The sequence below is a fragment of the Pistacia vera genome, unplaced genomic scaffold (genome assembly GCF_008641045.1).
Source record: "Pistacia vera cultivar Batoury unplaced genomic scaffold, PisVer_v2 Contig439, whole genome shotgun sequence".
NCBI lineage: Eukaryota > Viridiplantae > Streptophyta > Magnoliopsida > Sapindales > Anacardiaceae > Pistacia > Pistacia vera.
The window spans coordinates 16079-28604 of NW_022196267.1; positions in this window are offsets into that span (position 1 = coordinate 16079).

Genomic DNA, 12526 nt, shown 5'->3' on the forward strand with positions numbered 1-12526 from the left:
CCATTATATGTGGACGCCGGTCCATGAGAAATGAACGATGGACTCCCGTCCATATTATATGGACGGGTGTCCACCTATAATGGATGTCCGTCCATAGTTTAAATTTAAAAAATTTGAAAACCAAAATCATGGACTTCCGTCCACATTCAATGGACGGGAGTCCATACTAATGAACGCCCGTCCAAACTTTAAATAATAAAATATTTCAAAAAAAAATTAATGGACGGGTGTTCACCTTTAATGGACGCCGGTCCATTATTAATGGTTTGAAAAAATTATAAACAAAATTCAGGGACGCCTGTCCATATATTATGGACAGCCGTCCTTGAATAATGGACGGGCGTCCACACATAATGGATGCCCGTCCAGACTTTAAATTACAAAAAAAAATTTGAACATCCGTCCATATTTCATGGACAGGCGTCCCTGATTAATGGACAGGCGTCCTCGTTACATGGACGCCCACCTATTGTGCAATGAGTATTTTAAATGGGATTTAGGTCAAATTAATTTGGCTCCCAAATAATTTTAAAAAACAGTGCTCTTCTTCTTCGTCTTCATTCCCCATCTCCGCTCTTTTTCTTCGTCTTCATTACTCATCTCAGCTTTTCTTCTTCATCGATGTTCTCATCTGCCGCTTTTCTTTTCGTAGTTCTTCATCTGCCGCTATTCTTCTTCAAGTTCCTCATCTACCATTATTATTGTAAGTGTTTTAGTCTATTTGGTTTCTATTAATCACGTTTTATTGGTTTTGATTGATGATTGAGCTTGTTTTACAGCGTTCAATTCGTTGTCTTGGTTCGTCATCTGCCGCTCCAAGTCATGAAGCCATCTGCCATTTTTCGAGTAAGTTTTAGTTAATTTGGTTTGTGTTCATAATGTTTTATTGGGTTTGATTGATGATTGAGGTTGAGTGGCTGAGATATGAAGTTGTGTTTGATTGATGATTGAGGTTGTGTTTGATTGATGATTGAGGTTGTGTTTGATTGATGATTGAGGTGAAGCCACCTGCCATTTTGAGCGTGTATTTTTTGATGCAAAATTTTGTTACCTTTTTGGGACAGACAATAGAGTGTGTCAGACAATTGAATTTTGTAAAGCTTTATGTCTGAGTTTGGAGTTACACGCCATTAGAAAGGTTTGATCAAGCTTTAACGTGCAATATATAAGTTCACTTATATTTGACTTGAATAATTTAGCATGCAATGATGGGAGACAATTATAGCATAAAACCAAAACTTCTAGGTTTTGAATTTGAATATTGCTCCACTAAAGAGAGAACACTTTGCTTCTACCAACAAACTTAAAATTGTTTGTGCCGTCTCACTTAAGATGGAGATTGCTATTAGAACCACACATTTATGCCTAAAAGATAGGTGACTTATTTTCTTCATATACTTGGTGGAGGCAATTACATTTTTGTTTAATGTTGAAAGTGAGAACATCTAAATGAGTAGTATTATGTATATGATGCCTGTAACACTATGTATGAAAGAAGACAAGAAGGGAAATCAGTATTCCCAGTAGAAACCAACTATTGCTATTGAAAATCTGTGTTGTTACTATAGAACCTCTGGATACTATTACGGATGAGTGTAGAGTTGTAGGTGAACTCGTCGTTGGAGCAGAGGCATTATCATGTCCTGCAAAATTGTGATGTTCAGTAACGGGCCATAGTTCCACTTGCTTTAAACACTTTTAGTCATGGGTTAAATCTCCAACATGCATTATACAACCCAGTCTTGCAATAATTTGATGATATGTAGGTTTAACCATATTATAAGACAAAAATGCATCCCTCGCAATGACATAGCAAAGACTTTATAACGATATATCATTGCCACCTTAGTTTGCTATGCACCAACAAAGTAGTTCAAGTGGAATGTGCAATTGATACTTGCAAGAGCTGCAAGGATGTGTTATCTTTAGGGATCATCAATTTATCAACAAGAATAACGATTTATTTCTTTTGTGCATGTATTTTTAAATGATGATAATAAAGATGAAAGAAAAGACTGAGTTCATTGTGGTTTCTTACCTGGATCAAAAGGTTTTGGGATCTCTGGTCCTGTTGCACCGTGGAAATGAGGTAAAGGCAAATGTGGTAGCTGCCCTGAATCAGAAGGTTTTGGAAGTGGGTGAGGAGGTAAAGGCAAATGTGGTAGCTGCCCTGAATCAAAAGGTTTTGGAAACGGGAGAGGAGGCAAAGGCAAATGTGGTTGCTTACCTGAATCAGAAGGTTTTGGAAACGGGAGAGGAGGCAAAGGCAATTAAGGGTGGTTATCAGAAGGTTTTGGAATTGGCAACTGAGGATGGTTATTAGAAGGTTTTGGAATTGGCAATTGAGGGTGGTTATAAAAAGGTTTTGAAATTGGCAACTGAGGGTGGTTATCAAAAGGTTTTGGAATTGGCAATGGAGGGAGGTGTAATATTACATGATGGCATTTATCCTTAATATTACACCTTTATTGCTAATCATGGTTAGTAAAAATATTGAGGATAAAGGTGTAATATTGCATAGGTAGTTATATTGTTTGTGACTCAGTTCCATAATGAAGTTTTACAGTAGGCCCTATCTTAAAATATTGACAAGGTGCAAATAGGCTTGGTAGTTGACAGGTATATATTTCGAGTTTAGGTTTTTTTTTTTCAATTAGACATAATCCGATTTTATAATATTTATCCGGGCCTATGGTGTATTGAGCATTTGAGGAATTTTTAGGCTATTAAAGGAATTCTATGTTTTATACAATAATTTGATTTTCGGCAAACATGTCTGGGTGAGTCTGCTTCTAACTCTTACATCTCTATTTTAAAGTTGGCCATGTGTCTCATCTATAGCATAGAATATTAAAGTCTACCATAGAGTGTTTTCATTAGCATGAATTGAAATAGAATAGGAAATATTCTTGTTGATAGGTAAGCTTGATTTTTCATACGCAGTTGAACATGTACATGATGATGCCTTATATTATTAACCATGTACATCATCTATTGGTTGACTAACAGTAAGGGATGATGATTAATTTAGTTATGACTGATTATGATGATGAATTTTTTATGTATATAGGTTTTAGAAGAAAGCAGAAAATGGTGAGAGCAAAAAATACAACTATTCCTCATGAAGGCACATCGTCATCTGGAATCCAATTTTGAGACTTGCGACATAAAAAACAATACGAGGAGGTGTCGAAAAGAGATATTTGCCTTGGAAGAAGTTTGGATTTAGAACTTATAACAAGTTTAGGTTTAGGTGATGAAATGAATGGTTGGATTCATAATTTGAAATGGGACCAGTTGGTGAGTATTAGATAAGATGGATATAAGCATTTGATCTATGAGTTTTTTGGTAGTTTGGAAGTTGTGGAGATAGATACTGATGAGTTTCTGGCATATACAATGTTTTTTAGATTAAAGAATTAGAACTTTGTAGTGAGAGCAACCTGGATAGGATTTGATTTTAAAGGTTTGGATAACGTATCTAGAACGTGGGATTCCAAACAAGCTTGGATGGATGTTTCTAGGATAGGGATTTACCATCCACATAGGTGTAAATCTACAAAGTTTAAGAATCTTGCTATGAGAGTATTTCACAGATATCTGACTTACACATTTAATGGTAGGAAAAAGACAAATGGAAATGTGACAGTTGAGGATTTAATGTTCATGGAAGCAGCAATAGCAGGGAGGCAAGTAAATTCAGCGAAGTTATTGATTAAGAAGTTGCGAGAGGTTCAAGCAGAAAAAGGAGAAATATATTGGGGGATGCTTGTTATGTTAATATGTGAGAAGTTGGGTATTCAGATCACCCCTAATGATGAAGCAAATAAGATTAAGTTTTCTGCAAATAATGTGTTGGGGCATGTGACATTATGTAAAATGGGTTTGATTAAAAAGAATATGGCAGGAGAATGGTTTGTGATTAGGGATGAAATGGAGGGAGATGCCACAGTTCAAGAAGGTGTTAATGTTCCAGAAGGGGTAAATGAAGGACAAGTCTATGTGCGCAAAAGGAGAAGAACGAGTATTGAACCTGGATCATCTCAAAATGTAGAAGATATGTCTTCTCATACTTTAGACGAAATAGTAAGCAGATTTGAGCGAATGGAAACGTTTCAAGAGGAGCGTTTTTCACGTATTGAGAGGAAAATGCAAGAACAACATGATCAATTGCAAAGTGATTTCAACTCATTCGCATCAAGAATAGAAGAAACAGTTGACATCATTGGGAAACGCATGACAAAGATTTTCAGCATGATGAAGAACTTCTCAACAGCCTCCTCCTCCTCTAGTCAACCTCCACCCCCTGCACCATGATGAAGAATTTCTTAACAGCCTCCTCTTTGTCAACATTCTTGGGGAACACACTATGAATGTTAATTGTGATTATGTGTAGTTCAAATACTAAGTTTTATGTACGAAGATTAAATTTGCCTTTTGTTTATAAATAGATTGATTTCGGCGGATGTTCTTGATAAAGATTGCCTTTTGTTTATACATATCTCAACTACTCTTTTGAATGCATATGTATATGTAATACTAGACATACCCAAAGACATCAAAATTCAAATCTCAAATGAAATGCATATCCAAAATTCCATCTACAACGGGAGTCTGCAATGTGACGATAATATATGCTGAAAACATTCATAATAAGTTACATAAAAGTCATTATCATGAATTCACAACCCTAGAGCAAATAGCCTACACATACACAACCAATGACAAAATACTAAAAACAAAACAACTGAATCAGCATACAACTTAACTACATTAGGCAGAAATTAACCAAAGCATGAATAATTTCTACCAAATACAATTCTATATGCTTCAACCTGTCAACAATATCAAACATCTCCCAACGAGACATGTTCATCATTTACAAACTTCTGTCCAGTACAGAAATTACTTTGTCCTACGAGATTTTGAACTGGACCAGTGGACAACTGTCATTGTTTAACAACCATAATTTAGCACACGTTATAGAAAACTTAAGCCAATTACGATTATACAACATAAATAACACATATTTGGGTAGTAACAATATCATTCGACAACACTTGAGTTTCCTCATTGGCCACAGAAGTAGATGAAAGAAATTGTTCCTTTTCTCGCTCTACTGATGATCTTTTTCCTAAAAAGTAGCATAACACATTAATAATCAAACTGATATTATTACAAACTTCAAATAAGTAAATAATGTTTCAAAAAAGAAATATCATGTAAGAATAGGTGTATAACTCATACCAATTCTTTGTTTTTGTAATTTTTTCTTTTTAACCCTACGTACAATTTCTTTAACCTTCGATTGCTTTTTTCTATATGGAGGACGAGCTTTGCTACGAACTCCCTGTGGACTAATAATTAGACTATTCCCCTTTTTTGAAGGACTGCCCCCATCTTTACTACTCAAACTGGTTGTGGAAGAGATGTTCAATTTTGCACCAAGCCCTCCCTCACTTTCCTTTTGCTCCAACTTTTTTCTCATGTCAATCAGAAACTCCGTCAACATATTATAATCTTCCTCATTGTTTGATGCCATATCGGCTACTATCAGCATTATATTAGACAACTTATCAAAACGTTGTCCTTCAATGTTGGTGCTCCATCTATTATAACTCACCTTAATTTTCGTATGGCATTTGTTTATATTTTTCCTCCAACGCCGTAAAATGTACTTTTCTGGAACATGTGAAACCCTTTTATAAATCAACACCATAATGGCATGTCTGCATAAAATCCCCTTAAACTCAAATAAATGACAAGTACAACAAATATCACACTAACTTTCTTCAAAGTATACCGCAAAGGGAACACCGTGACTACTATCATCAAACCAAACATCTTCCAAAACTTGATTCTCCTCGTATGAATCACATTTATTCAGAAAAGATAATTCACAATAAATCTTCCCCACAATCTCTTCTTGAAACTCTTTAAACTTTGCAGTTGTGTATGCATTTTGAAATTGTTTCTCAATAGGGTATTAGTTATGCATGGTATCCAAGATTTGAAAGATCTAAAATCAGCCTCCCTTTATTTTTCCACTTTATCTCATAATGCATTATCATATTGTTCCACAAATTGTTTCAAAGCAGTTTTGGAATTTACATATCCATAAAAAAATGCATGCATACTTTCACTACGTTGGGTAGTAGACATATGTCACGGCCCCATCTTACCGGAGGCACGGCCGGGCCTAGCCCACTCTGCGTGACTTCTACTCGGTACTGTCCCCCCTCTTAAGGGATTTTTCCTTGGTCTTGGGTTCGAGTGGTGGGGGAGGTGAAATAAAAAATCCCTTAAAGGGGGGGGGGGGGGGGGATGGGGGAAGTACCGAGTAGAAGTCACGTAGAGTGGGCCAAGGCATTTTTTTATTTTGCCTCCCTGACTACTCGAACCCAAGACCAAGGGGCTATAGTCAATTGGGAAGCATGGTGAGTATCATCAGGCTAGCTGAATTCTCCATAGGGGTAAAATGACCTTTCTACCCTTAATTATTAGGAAGAGTGGGGAGTGAATTGTAAGGAAATTTTATGGAGAAGATGTTAGAGTGGGGGTGTGATTGTAATGATTTAAAGGACAAGGATGGAGTTTTCAAGAAAGAGCAAGGGCAATATGGGAATGAATGAAGAAATTTTAAGCTAAAAAGGGGTTAAGCTTAGTGAACCCTTCATTCTTCATCTTCCATTGCCTCTTCCATTCTCCATTTCCTCTCAACTTTCCCTTCAACCTTTCAAGACTTTTAGAGGGCTTTTTAAGTAGTTGGGGGTAGAAAATTAATCTAAGGCATCCTAAGGTAAGGATTCTTGCTTTAGATGTGAAGTTTTGCATATATTGGTATATTAAAATCTTATGGTGTTATTGTTTAAAGGGTAGAGAAGAGACAAGCATTGTAAAGGAAAGGAAAGTGCTAGTGATATCTCTCCATTACAAAGTAAGTAAATCCCAATCCAAGTTGATATTTGAGAACTCTTTTAAGTAGAGATTTAGTAGAAACTGTGTATGCATGTTAGATGATATGTCATTGAGAATTGAGATGGAGATGAATTGCTTTGTGGTTGTTAAATACACTTCAATTATGAGAAGTGTGATGTGTGATGAGAATGTAGTTTGAAATGAAATTGGGGGAGATTGAGAAATCTCTTTGGAAGTGTTATGTTGTGCCAAGAATTATAGCTTGGTGAAGGAGTTTTCTCCCATTTTGGATGGTTCAAGAGAAGGATAGAACCATAGATAAAGTAGAGTTTATGTATGCACACTAGTTGTTTGATGAAATGCCTAAGAGAATCATGAGTAGTAAACCTTAATTCTTGCAACATTGCATGTTGGCATTTCATGAGTGCATTAGTGGAGATGAACCATCCATATACATTAATTGTGCATTGAGAAGTGGCTTGAGAAAGAGTAGAGAACTTTGTGTATGAACTACCTTTGTGTATGAACTACTCTAAGAGTAGAGAGAATGAGAAAAATACAAAAAATGGGTTGGTGCTTTGTGATCTCCACCCAGTAGAGACTAAAAACGGGTTGGTGCTTTGTGATCTCCACCCAGTAGTTACGCAAAGCGGGTTGGTGCTTTGTGATCTCCACCTAAAAGTCACGAAGAGTGGGTTAGTGCTGTGTGAACTCCACCCAGCCGTGCCTCCAGTAAGATGAGGTCGTGACATATAGCAGAAGTTAAGTAACGAGAGCTGTGTGAAAAAGAAAATAATAAATGAGATAAGAAGAGTGTAAGGAAAGAATTAAAAGAAAGAGTTATGGGGACAATCGAGTAGAGGATTTACTTACTAAGTATTATTTTGTGCTCACCTCATTGTTTTTCTTTGTGGTTGCAGGATCTAGGTGAGAACGCGGTCGAATGGGCATCGGCAAGCGAGGAGCAATAGCTACACTGTCCGCTGTTTTAATGGCATTCTGTAAATGATAGTTTATTTTGTATAAATAATGTTTATATGTAATAAAAGAAAATTTTGAGCCATTTACTTTTGCTAATATAAATGTATTTTACTTGATATATTGCTATGAGTATCCTAGTATAAAGTAGTTATTACATTTTTGGTATTAGAGCCAAGTTTTTTGGGATTGGACAGTGTACTATTCTCATCGCCACAACGTCTGATAACCGACTGTGTGAATTAATTCTTTCCTTACTATACGTATGTCTCGAATTGATTAAATGTGATTGTTTTGTAGATGACGCGTAGTAACCGAAAACGTGGTAAGGGTGTGATGAATGAGGGAGAATCTTCTAACCCACCAGAAGTTACGCCCCCTCCCTTGGATGAAGCGAGAGTTCGAGGGATTATACAGCAAGTTATGGCAGAAACCCAAGGGAGAGTTGTAACCCCCGTGCAGGTACCACCAAATACTAATGTCGAAAGAGGACAACCGGTACCTCCCCTAGTACAGAATAGAGTTGAATCGATTTATGGTCTTCCTAGTCAACATCAACCCTCAGAGTTTAAGGGTACTACGGACCCAGGAATAGCAGAAGAATGGTTTAGGTCCGTAGAGCGAACAACAGATTTATTCCCCATGACGGACCAGGAGAAGATCCGATATGCGAGTTTCTTGTTTCGGGGTGATGCCCGAATTTGGTGGGAACTAATGGAAGAAACCCATGATGTGGCAACGATGACTTGGGAAGAGTTCAGGTAAGAGTTTGAGGCTAAGTATAGGACAGAGGGCCGAGTTCATGAGAAGGTCCAAGAATTTATCAGTTTACAGCAAGGGTCTAGTACCGTGAAGGAGTACTCAGTGAAATTAAATTCCCTTGCAAGATTTGCACCCAAAATAGTTAGTACTCCGGCATTGAGAAGAGATAAGTTTGTACATGGGTTAAAGCCGGAGATAGCGCAGGATATAATGACGAGTTTCGATCCCCTTGGGACTTATAGTGAGGCCTTGAGGCAAGCAATGAGGGCGAAAATATTTGAGAATAAAATTCCTTAGTAGGTTCCTCGACAGGAGGACTAAGGGAGCCACCCTCCGCCCCACAGAGAAAGAAATTTAAGGGTGTGAAAGGCAAAGAAATGAAAAATCAGAAGAAGAAGTTTCAGTTTAGACAGAACAGAAGAGAGTGGAAGAATAAGCAGCCCCGAACGGAAGGGTTTCCTCTTTGCCCTAAATGTGGGAGGAACCACCTAGGAGAGTGTTTGAGAGATCAGAGGTTGTGTTTTAGGTGCTGACAGCCAGGGCACTTGATGAGAGATTGTAAAGCTCCTCTTCCACCACCCGCACAGAGTTCTGAAGGTACTACGAATGCCAGAGTGTTTACAGTGGTACAGGGTGAAATAAAAGCTAGTCCATTAGCCGTTACTGGTCAGTTATTATTTCACTCTGTTCCTTTATATGCCTTAATTGATTCAGGAGCCACTCATTCTTTTATATCTTATGGGATGATAGAGAGGTTAGGTTTGAAACCTACTAGATTGACTCAACCCATTACGATAGAGTTACCCGATGGGGTTAGTGTTCTGACGCAAAAGATGTTGACAGGAGAGTCTGTGGTGATCCAGGGTAGAGATTTAACAGTTGATCTAATAGTTTTTTATATGCCCGATTTTGATGTGATATTAGGCATGGATTTCCTAGGGAGATATGGGGTAGAAATTGATTGTCAGAAGAAGAAAGCGAGATTTAATCTCAATAATGGAGATAAGTTTAGTTTTGGAGAGGGCCATCAGTTGAGCATGTTGATTAGTAGTGTGAAGGCTAGAAAGATGTTGAGAAAAGGGTGTTCGGGATATATTGCCCATGTAGTTCAGAGTGGTGATGTTCCACAGTCAGAGATTCAAAGGGTGCCAGTAGTTCGAGATTTTCTAGATGTGTTTCTGGAAGAGTTATCGAGTTTGCCTCCAAAAAGGGAGGTTGAGTTTAGTATTGAACTAGCACCAGGAACAGTACCAATATCCAAAGCCCCTTATTGAATGGCCCCAACAGAGCTTCAAGAATTAAAGAAGCAATTTCAAAAGCTTTTGGACAAAGGTTTTATCCGACCAAGTCATTCTCCCTGGGGAGCTCCAATTTTGTTTGTGAAGAAGAAAAATGGGTTACTACGGATGTGTATCGATTATAGAGAGTTGAATAAAGTGACAGTGAAGAATAAGTACCCGCTACCTTGCATTGATGATTTGTTCGATCAGTTAAAAGGAGCTGCAGTGTTCTCTAAAATTGATTTCAGGTCAGGGTACCATCAGGTAAGAGTGGCTGAGCAAGATGTGGCTAAGACTGCTTTCCGTACAAGGTATGGGCATTATGAGTTTCTAGTGATGCTGTTTGGTTTGACTAATGCCCCAGCAGTTTTTATGGACTTGATGAACCGGGTATTCCATGATTATTTGGATCGGTTTATAGTGGTTTTCATTGATGATATCCTGGTTTATTCTAAGTCGAGGGAAGAGCATGAGGAACATTTGAGGATAGTGTTGCAACAATTGAGAGAAAGAAATTTGTACGCTGAATTTTCTAAGTGTGAGTTTTGGCTTGATTAGGTGATATTTCTGGGTCATACTGTGTTTAAGGAAGGGATTTTAGTGGATCCAAGTAAAGTGCAGGTCATCCTTGAATGGCAGAGGCCGAAAACAGTGAAAAAAGTCAGGAGTTTCTTAGGCTTAGCAGGTTACTACCGGCGATTTGTAGCAGGGTTCGCCCAGTTGGCTAAACCGTTGACAGCTCTTACTAAACAGAGAACTCTTTTTGTATGGTCAGAAGCATGTGAAAAGAGCTTTCAGGAGCTGAAGAAGAGATTAACGACAGCTTCTGTGTTAGTGTTACCACAGGAGGGTGTAGATTATGACATTTATACAGATGTCTCACTACAAGGACTTGGTGCTGTATTAATACAGTTAGGTAGGGTGATAGCATATGCCTCTTGGCAATTGAAAGAGTATGAGACTAGATACCCTACGCATGATTTAGAGTTGGCAGCCGTGGTTTTCGCACTAAAGATTTGGAGGCATTACCTTTATGGTGCAAAAAGTAGTATCTACACCGATCATAAGAGTTTAAAGTATTTCTTCACTCAGAAGGAGTTGAATATAAGACAAAGAAGGTGGTTAGAGCTGGTTAAGGACTATGAGTGTGAGATTAAGTATCAACCAGGAAAGGCCAATGTAGTAGCCAATGCCTTGAGTAGAAAAGCTTATTTGTCTCGGCTTACTAAGCAAAAAGAATTGGTAGAAGAATTATGTAAAGAACAGATTGAAGGACTTCCAGAAAGGATTGCCAGGTTAGAGGTTCAGTCGACTGTACTGGAGGAAGTCAGAGATAAGCAAGTGGCCAATGAGTGGTGTCAGAGAATAGTTCAGCAAGTGCATGAGGGCAAGACAACAGAGTTTCAAGTAATAGATGGTGTCCTCTATTTTAGGAATCAGTTATGTATCCCTCAGAATGATGAGTTGAGGAAAAGACTACTTACAGAGGCTCATGACACACCGTACACTATTCATCCTGGAGCAACCAAAATGTACCAAGATGTAAAGAGAGGCTATTGGTGGCTAGGTATGAAGAGAGATATTGCAGAATTTGTAGCTAAATGTCTGATTTGTCAGTAGGTGAAAGCAAAACACCAACGGCCATCGGGGTTGCTTCAGCCACTGAGTATTCCTAAGTGGAAATGGGAGAGCATTTCGATGGATTTTATCATAGGTCTCCCCAGAATACAGAGAGGGTATAATGCTATATGGGTGATTGTAGACAGATTAACCAAGTCAGCCCATTTCCTTCCAGTAAAGGAGAGCACCACTACAGATCAGTTACCTCAGATTTATATTAAGGAGATAGTCAGGTTACATGGTGTGCCCAAGACAATAGTGTCAGATAGAGATTCCAGGTTTGTTTCAGCTTTCTGGATGAGTTTAGAAAGGAATTTGGGTACCCGTTTAGCATTCAGTACTGCCTATCATCCTCAGACAGATGGCCAAATAGAGAGAACGAATCAGGTGCTTGAGGATATGTTGAGAGCTTGCTGTATGGATTATAAAGTATCCTGGCATGAGATGTTACCCTTAGTGGAGTTTGCCTACAACAACAGTTATCAGTCTACAATTAAAATGGCGCCTTACGAGGCCTTGTATAGTAGACGATGTAGGTCTCCACTACATTGGGATGAGATTGGCAAAAGGGACGAGTTAAGTACCACTCTTAGGCCAAAGATGACTCAGAAAATGATAGAGAATGTAAAGTTAATCAGAAACAAAATGAAACAAGCCCAAGATTAACAGAAGAGTTATGCCGACTTGAAGAGGAAAGAGGTTGAATTCCAAGTGGGCGATAAAGTGTTTTTGAAAGTTTCTCCCTACAAGCGAGTAATGCGCTTCTGAAGCCAAGGGAAGTTAGCACCGAGATATGTAGGTCCATTTGAAGTATTGCAATGAGTGGGAAAGGTGTCCTAAAGATTGGCACTACCTCCTGGCATGGACAAGGTGCATGATGTGTTCCATGTCTCGATGCTTCGGAAGTACGTAAGTGACCCCTCCCATATCTTGAAAGTAGACGATGTTGACTTGGAAGAGAACCTTAT